The following is a 9,168-nucleotide window of genomic DNA, read 5'->3' as shown; positions in this document are numbered from 1 at the left end:
CCCACATTAAACATTGCCCCACCCACCCTGTATATATTTCTCCTTTTATTGTTATGGGGGTGTGGTTAGGGAAAATTTTAGGGTCGTGGTTAGGATTAGGGCCAGAATTAAGGGTTAGGTTAGGATTAGGCACAAATTAAGGAGTGTGGTTAGGGTTAGGGCCTAATTGAGGGTTAGGTTAGGATTAGGCAAGAATGAAGGGGGGCGTGGTTAGGGTTAGGGCCAGAATTAAGGGTTAGGTTAGGATTAGGCAAGAATTAAGGGGGCATGGTTAGGATTAGGATTAGGGTTAGGGTTAAGGTTAGGGTTAGGGTTAGGGGAAATAGAACAATCCGGGAAAACAAATTTCCACGTAAAGCACGGGCCATCCTGGGATCAGCGTCTGGTGCCCCTCACTGCTCATTCAGACCCCAAGGATATTTTGTTCCAAGTGTACTGATCCAATGTTTTTCGTGTTTTTTATGTAAGGAGTCTGTCCATAAAGGACTTGTCTGTAGTCCCATGACCCTTAATGACTCGAGTTTGTGTGTTTCACCAGAAATGTATCTGTTCTTTTCTGGTGCCTGATGTAGTATCTATGCTGTATTAGTCTCATTTTTCTTGGTTTCTCCGACATTCATATTACACTTGGAACAATAGATCAAATAAACACAATTGGTTGTTTCTGGCCCTATGGGAGGCCCAAATTTTATGACCATTTTGGATTGTGAGTTGGTCGCAAACCGAATGTGTCTATATTCCAAACACAGTCTTTGTACCCCGTTCGTGGTCGGTTTTAGTTTGCTATGTACTAAAAGATCCTGTAAGTTGTGGTTCCTGCGGTACACAGAGATGGTTTTATGTTTTTGGAGCGTTGTGGTGTTGGATAAAAACCTGACATAATTTTTCCTCAAGATGTGGGTCAAGCCCAGGCTCTGTTTGGAATAGGTCGTGATGAGGGGGATGATGTCTTGTTTTCCGTTCTCCGTTGCATGTTTGGGGTTCAAAAAGGATTTCCATGCGTTCCGTATAAAGGAACGGGAATATCCTCTGTTTTTTAAGGCCCGGAATAGGGTTGACGTGGTTTCCTCAAAATCTTGTTTTTGGCTGCAAATTTTATGAAGACGGAGTAATTGAGACCGGATTAGACCTTTATATGTATGTCGTGGGTGAAAACTATTTTTCCAGAGCAGGGCATGTGTGTCAGTGTCTTTAAAGTAAACTTTGGAGTCCAATTGTCCTGTTTCTGCAAATCGTTGTCCTTTGAAAGTTACAACGTCCAAAAAATTAAGCGAATTGTCATCCACCACATACTACACTTTGATTGATGGATGGTGGTTGTTCAGTAATGTAATGAAGTGATCAAATTCTATTCTGGAGTGAGTCCACACGCCCCAAATATCGTCTAAAAATCTGTAATAGTGAAACGGTTTTAGTGGAGATTGGGCTAGTGCAGACTCTTCCCAATGTGCCATGCAGATGTTTGCGTACGAGGGTGCGATTTTTTTACCCATTGCCGTACCACAAGTTTGCAAGTAATGCTGGTCATCAAATTCGAAGTCATTTCGAGTGTCATGGTTCCTGCATTCTCCCTCCTCCCCCCGCTGCCAGTATTTTTCCATTCACCTTCCTCTGCTCTGCTCTACCTGCAAGCCACGCCCACATTGCTAGGGCTCACCGCCCGAAGAACAAACTCACTAACTGTAAGCTGAACTCTATTTGTGTTGGTATTAATAAAAGTTATTACCGACTGCCAGAGCGTTTTCGTGTACTGCATCTGGGTCCTAAACACACCCGTTACATCAAGTCAAATTAATCTCTAATAATTTAATTAGGTGACTGTCTGGTCGTTTTGGATCAGGAAATTTATCAAACCATTTCTGGACTGCTTCAAGGCCTGATTTGGTTTCAATGTTGGTGTACAAACTATCAGTGTCTACAGTGAATAAAATAGATGCGGTTGGTAATTGGAGTTTTTTAATTTTTTCCAGAAAATCATATGTGTCCCTAATGTAACTTGCGTGTTTGTTTGAAATTGGATTTAGGTGGTGCTCGATAAATTCGGCAATTTGGTACGTTTCACTACTGCAGTCGGACACAATGGGGCGTCCTGGAGGTATCTCAAAGGGTTTGCTCCATTGTGCAGGATCTTTATGGATTTTGCAGCTGATATGCGAGGGTAATGACCCAATTTTTGGTGTCCAATTTGAATTAGGTGTGAATGGCGGGGGTTCTTTCTTCCTTTTCCTTTCAAAGTATGTTGCCAATTTTATCCTGCAGTGGTATGCTTGGATGTCCACCATCATCTGTGCCTTTTGGCTTTTATGAATTTTGACCGTGGGTATAAAGGATAAGCCTTTGTTTAGTAATTTTAATTGTGTGAGTGTGGGCTTGAACTTTTTGGCTAAAACCACAATATTTTTAGGGGCAGTATCTGTGTCTTGATGAATGTCTGTAGTAACAGTGTTATTGTTGTTTGTAAATGAATTGTGCTGAGTGTTTCGGTGCTTAATACTGTCCAAGGGAGCGTTGTTGGTGTAAATATTGTTGGTGAGAAAATCTTGGTTTGGTAGCCCAGATCCAGGACTAGGTCTTACTGGGCTGTCCAGTTTAACTTTGTGGACCAATGATCCAGCATGGCTGTGGCCGTTGCGGTCGTCCAATGTATCTTGTCTCTTTCCGTGTTAAAATCCTTTTCTGGTAGTGGTGGTAAGACTGGCATGTGTGCTCTAATGTGTGCGTTGATGATGTCCAGGTTATCCTGTTCTTTTTTGGGTAGGTTTTTGGAATAGTTGATGATAGGAATCCAAATTTCGGTATGTGGAAACACATCCTTGGCCATTCTCAGGGCCTTTTGTAGTTGTTTGATTGACATTTCCCTGGGTTTTTGCTCTCTGTTATTTAAACCTACCGACAGGATGACTTTTTCTGTCGTGTTCGTGGGTGTGAGTTGTTTAGGATCGCTTCGATGTGTCTGAAATTGGCACCCGGGTAGCTGTCTATTTGAAGGTCTGGGCTGTCAAAACCTGGGATTCTGGCAAGGTTGGATTCTCCCAGGATGACCCATTTCTTATGGACCCTGAGTTTCCACTGAACCATTTTTTGGTGTGAAAGTGAGTGTCTCTGGGGGCGAAAACGGGGTGTTATCACCCTCGTGGGGCCGCCCTGTTCTACGTTTGATGTTAGATCCACCATGTTGGTGTTTGCGTTTGTTTCTCCTTCCTTATTGGATTCGTGAGGAGGAGCTGTGTCCTCTGAGTCTGTTTTTATTATTTCATCCGCAGTGGATGAAGATTCAAAAAATTCCTCTTCCCCCTGGGTTGATGATTCTTCCTCGTCTGGTGAGAGAGCTTCCTCGTCACTGGGAGGGTCATCATCAGGGGGGAGAAGGTGTTGTAGAATGGGTTCATGGACCAGTACCAGCCGGTCTGTGATGTTTGGGCCCACAGGTTTGACCCTCTCTGGGGCCGGGAGCCGCGTAGAGGCTTGTGTGAGCATTGGTTCAGGTCCCATGGCTAAGTCCTCCTCTTCCACAATACAGGGATTGGCCATTCTAGGCTTGCGTTGCTCTTTGGGGCTCTCGCCTGTTGGGGATGCCAAGGGGACCAGGTACAGTCTGGTATCAGCCAAGTTCCCGTGTCCACTGTGACCAGCGGTGGAAAGGCTTCCGCTGGAAACATTGGATTGTCCAGTGCGGGAACCCCCAGTTTCCACTGTGTTATTCTAGGTGAAGTTTGTGTGTCTGTGTGTGTGTGTGTGTGTGTGTCTTGCCTGAATTTGTTTCTGTCAGTAGTCATGAGTTGGTGTTTGTCTTGTCCGGTTATGGAGATAAGGAGAGCCTCCGTTTTCTCCAGAGTGTCATTCGTCAGTCTACGTTGGAACTTCTTTTTGGACCATCGAGCAGCTATTTCAAATGCCACGTGCCAATTTGGGCTTAGCATGGTCTGTAGTTCCGTCAGGGTTTGTTCTATACCCTCAGAGTAGTGTTCCTGTAGGATAATTTGCGTGTTGTACGCCCAGTTACGAGCGTTGCCGTCCAGCATTTCTTTAGTTTTGTCAGTCATGGTGACTGGCTTGATTATGTCTCTCAGATAATCAGTCAGTCTTTTAAAGGTCGCAGGTCGCTTTCGATCTTCTGTGTCTTCCAGGGTGGAGACATTATTCAGATGGTGTACCTGTCTAATGAGATTGTACATTTTGCGGATTTGTGGCCCTAGTTGGGGATCCTCAGTAGTGTTGTTGACCTGTTTAGGTGTGTTTGATTTCTTTTTGGGAGGGTCTCTAGGAAAGCATTGTGCATAGTTCCCCTCTTCTGCTTGGCGTAACCACGGTTTGTGTGAATTTCGCTCAAACAGTTGTCCGTTTCGTGAGTTTGATCTGTGTTGTGTATTGTTGTCATAGTCATGGCGTCTAGGATAGGGGGCTTCACCACGTCTGGATCTGTTGTCCTCCCTCCTAGGCCTGACTGTGGTCCAGGGAGATGATTTGACTGCGTCCGCATAGGTGCAGGAATGTCGTCTCTCCGCGGAGTCATAATATGGGAAGTTGATGCGTTGGCGTGGCCTGTTACGTGCTTTGCCGTATCGCACTTCCGTCCAATCATCCATGTTTGTTAAGTGATTAAGCCTGTCGCGACGTTTCGATATTAAAATATCTTCTTCAGGCTTGGGTTTAATAAAGGTTGTCCAATCTGGTCAGGGAGGAAGAACACATCATTGGACTTTTGCTGTGAAGTTATTTGTTACTTAGAGGACCCAGATAAGTGTCTTCCTATTTTAACCAACCAACTACAGATGTTTGGTTTCTATTCAGGGTATAAGTTGAATTTAACTAAAACACAGGTTCTAATAATTAACTATCACCCATCAAAAAATATGCAACAAATATATCATTTAAATTGGAGCTCCAAAAAGATAGACTACTTTGGGGTCACCTTAACAAGTGGAACTGATAAACTGTATAAAGCAAATTATACAAAAGTAGATCAGGACATTAGAAATGATATTGAGAGGTGGACCGTACTTCCACTGGATCTCAGCTCACGAGTAGAAATTATAAAAATGAATCTACTCCCACGGCTCCTTTACTTATTCCAGTCACTACCAGTTGATATACCTGATAAACAATTCAGAATTTGGGATAAAATCATTTCAAGGTTTATTTGGAATGGTAAAAGACCGAGAGTCAAATTTGAAACATTACAGATAGGAAAGCATAAAGGAGGTATGGCTCTACCAAACCTTATAAATATTTCCATGCAGCACAGATTAGACCATTAATCTGCTGGTGTGCTAGGGATTATGAAGCAAAATGGAAAGGCCTAGAACGATATGTACAAGGGCGTGAAATTCAAAGTTTCATTGCAGACAGAGAGACAGCAATGGACCTGCTTGAACAGCTAAATGCCGTAACTGGATTTACTTTAGAACTGTGGTTTAAGTTGGTAAGAAAATACAGCCGAGAACAGGAACTCAGTCTACTTAGACGGATAGCCTATGATAAACATTTTACCCCAACTACTCTTGACGAGAGGTTTAAACAACGGATTCCTAATGGTATAACGGCATTATGTACAATTATGAAAGATGGAAAGGTTTTAAGTTTTCAGGATCTGAAACAAGATTACAGATTAAACAATCAGGATCATTTCAGATATTTGCAATGAAGGGATTATTTTGACAGAAGAATAAAACATAGCGTGAATTTAGATAAAAATGGAATAGTTAGAACAATAATTGGAGTCTACCATTCAAAGAAATACAGAATAATATCTACTATATACCAACATTTAATGGAGAAAAGAGGGAATACAATATATATAAAGCACAAATGGGAGAAAGAATTAGGAATAAATATTTCAGAAGACGATTGGTTGAATATTTGGAAAACACAACAATCTACTACATCCTCACGTGCTTGGAGAGAACATTGTTGGCAGAATGTAATTAGATTTTTTATTACACCCAACGTTAGGAGTAAATATCAGTATATATCACAACCATGTTGGAGACAGTGTGGAGTAGTGAATGCAAATCACTCACATATATTTTGGCTCTGTACTGGAATTTTGCAATTTTGGGGAGATGTTCACATGACTATTGTCAAGATTCTGGGCTATGATGTATCTAAATCGTGTACAGTGTTGTATTTTGGTTGTTTCACAGCTGATACTATATTAAGGGAAGATAAATACTTGTTAAAAATCCTGTTGGCAGCCTGTAAAAAGGCCATTACGAGGAAATGGTTTAAAGCTGAACCACCAACACAAGAGGAATGGCTGGAAATTGTGGCTGAAATATATAACATGGAACAATTAACCTACAGAATAAGAACTCAAGAGGAAAAATGTCAAGAGAAATGGGAGAAATGGACATTGTTTACATATCAACGACAAACCGAGAGGATGAACAGATGAACTTGTTATAGAAATTGACTGATTTTGTGGAGACAAAGCAATCCAGACCCTTTTATATGTTTTTGGTCTCATGTGTTTGTAAGTTTACACTTGAAATTAATAAAAAAGAAAATGATTAAAAATAAAATAAAAAGAGAAAGTGTTTTTGTGGGAAAAAACTGCATTATTGTGCGTCTATGGTGACGTTTTGACCCACAAAGGGTCAAAACACACAAAACATGGAGACAAAGAGAGCAGAAGTGTGTCTGCTGGAGAGTCACATGTGCTTTTATACTCACTTTCCTTCTCTGTCCTTTAAACTGTCAAACACTGTTTTTTTAACTTGTTTTTAGCCCTTTTAACCATGAATTTAAATCGCTGTAAATCTCCATTTATGTTTCTTTTGCAATTTTAATTATTTATTTATCTCTGTCTTTGTAATTTTAATTATTTATTTCTGTTTTGGGGAATTTTAAATGATGAACAATTTTTAAACTTGTTTATAACCCTTTAACAAAGCATTTAGCCCCGTGGAAATCTTAATATATGTTTTTTGCAATTTTAATTATGTATTTATTTCTGTGGGTTATGGGTTAGGATTAGGGGTTAGGGATTTTCTCAGAACTTATATTTGACCTCAATATTTCTAAAATCATGGCTAAAGCAGTATCTTTTTATTTTTTGTGTTTTAGATTTGAGAGGACGTGTTTCATAAAGTCTTCCAGCAGATGGCAGCAAAAAAAACAACAACAACCATACACTTCACAAGTGAGACACCAGGAAAGACACAGAAGAAGGTAAAATGTATGACTTTTATGAATGATTTATGCTATTGTAGCAGCATAGAGGTGTTTATCCGCTGTCATTTGCCGCTGCTGGTAATGAGCGCAGCTGGTGGCCGTGATGAGGTGGGCTGGTATAAAATCCTCCCACCAGTTTTACCTTTCGCGCCTCTCTCCGTCACCACCGGCGCGTCACTTCCGTGCCGGAGGTCGCTCGGCCAACAGGTGTGGCTGCACGCTGCTTCACCTCGCGGGTTGTTTGTGTCTGTTTGTGTGCTTACGGCATCGGTGTTGTGTTGTAGGGCGGTTGCCTGTGCGCTGCTCCGTGCCCCGTGTAGGTGCTGCTGCATTTGTTGGCCTTGGTAAGTGTCCTCTCTGTTTCTGCTGTATGGTTGATGCTACTAAAGTGGCTAATGCTAGCGTGGTCACAGGTAAACGCTGGTCGCAGCCCGGACTCCTCTCTCTCCCTCCCTCCTCTCGTGTGTGTCTGTGTGTGTGCCGGCTGTGACCGAAAAGGTATGCGTGTCTCGTGGCGCGCACCGCATCATGTTCAGTCATTTAGCCATGCTAATAGTATTTTTCTTGGCTAGGTGTTAATGTAACCAGCTGATCGGGGCGCTGCTGTTTTTGTCTCCGCTGCTGCTCGTCTCCACCGCCTCTTGGCCGCACGCCACGGGCGAAGCACAATTTTAAATATTGTATGTACAAGTGTGTGTGTGTGTGTGTGTGTGTGTGTGTGTGTGTATGTAAACGTGCGGGTTACCTTCTGTTACTTTTGGATTAGTTGTATGGGTTAATTTGTATTTTTTTCTTTTTTGATTAATCCTGATTTTGGCTACTGATGTAATTAATTTGTTAATTAGGTTAAATTGAAAGATTTTCTATATGTAATTCGGTCATTGTTGGGTTTGGGTTTTGTTTTCTTTTCTTTAGCTTTCCTTTTGTTTATGATTGGTTATATTTAAGTTCTGCTTGGGCAGTTATTGATTGATATATTTTGTTAAGCTTAAGTGTGCGACCTGCCCCTTTAATTATAATTTTTGTTAGATTCTGATTTATTATTTCTTTGTTTTGTGTTGTTCTGTGGTAACCCCACTGATTTGTTTAATTTTAATTTTAATTACCGCTCCAGCGCGCGGACATGGACAGCCCGGTCCAACGCGAAAATGTGTGACAGCCTGCTCCACTAGAGCAGTTTTACAAACTGTCTCGCTCCTGTAATGTTTTCCAACTCCAGTGTGGACATGTGCGACAGTCCGCTCCAGCGCGCGGACTTGTCTGATTGCCCGGTCTAGCGCGGACATGTGTGAAAGCCCTCTCCAGCGCGCGGACATGGACAGCCCACTCAAGCGCGCGGACATGTCCACAGCCCGCTTCAGCGTGCGGACCCAGAGACCCAGCTGGAAATTTTTGGTTCTAAAAACGTTCTGAGAATGTTACAATGTAACCAAATGTGTCATTAATGTTTTCAGCTGCAAGTTTATTTTAGTTGTCAGAACGTTCTTCTTAATGTTCAGCTAATATTCTCCAGAAACATCAGAACATGTTAAATCTTTTTGATTGTTAACATATCACATTACATTTTCATTCAGTGTTTAGCTCAAACGTTACGTCTCAGTCAGCATTTATTTGATATAATCAACATTTTTTGGGCCGTAGGTAGATTTATTGGTCATTTTTTAAATAAAGTTTAAAACACGAAATTACAAAGATCCTTGATCCTGCTTCATCTCTGGAGCTGAAGATTGAGTTGATTAAAATCAGCAGATACTGTGAAGATTACACCTTAAAACGTTTGTTGAACATTTGATTAAAATGTTTTCTTTAAACATTATTGGGACTTGTAGGTAATGTTAGTTGGTGTTGTGGGAACGTTCCCTGCTGGCTGGTGAGTCTTGGGAACATGTTAGATCTGTCCCTGTCCTGCTGGAGAATTGGGTCCATCTTTATTTGGAAAGTGTCAAATGAAATAAGAGAACAAAATAAAAGCCTGAAAAACAGCAGCAGAACGCC

The sequence above is a fragment of the Plectropomus leopardus genome, chromosome 13 (assembly GCF_026936395.1).
Source record: "Plectropomus leopardus strain MGB_pleo_1.0 chromosome 13, ASM2693639v1, whole genome shotgun sequence".
Taxonomy (NCBI): Eukaryota; Metazoa; Chordata; class Actinopteri; order Perciformes; family Serranidae; genus Plectropomus; species Plectropomus leopardus.
The sequence above is the reverse complement of the archived record's forward strand: the minus strand, read 5'-3'. Positions refer to the sequence as shown.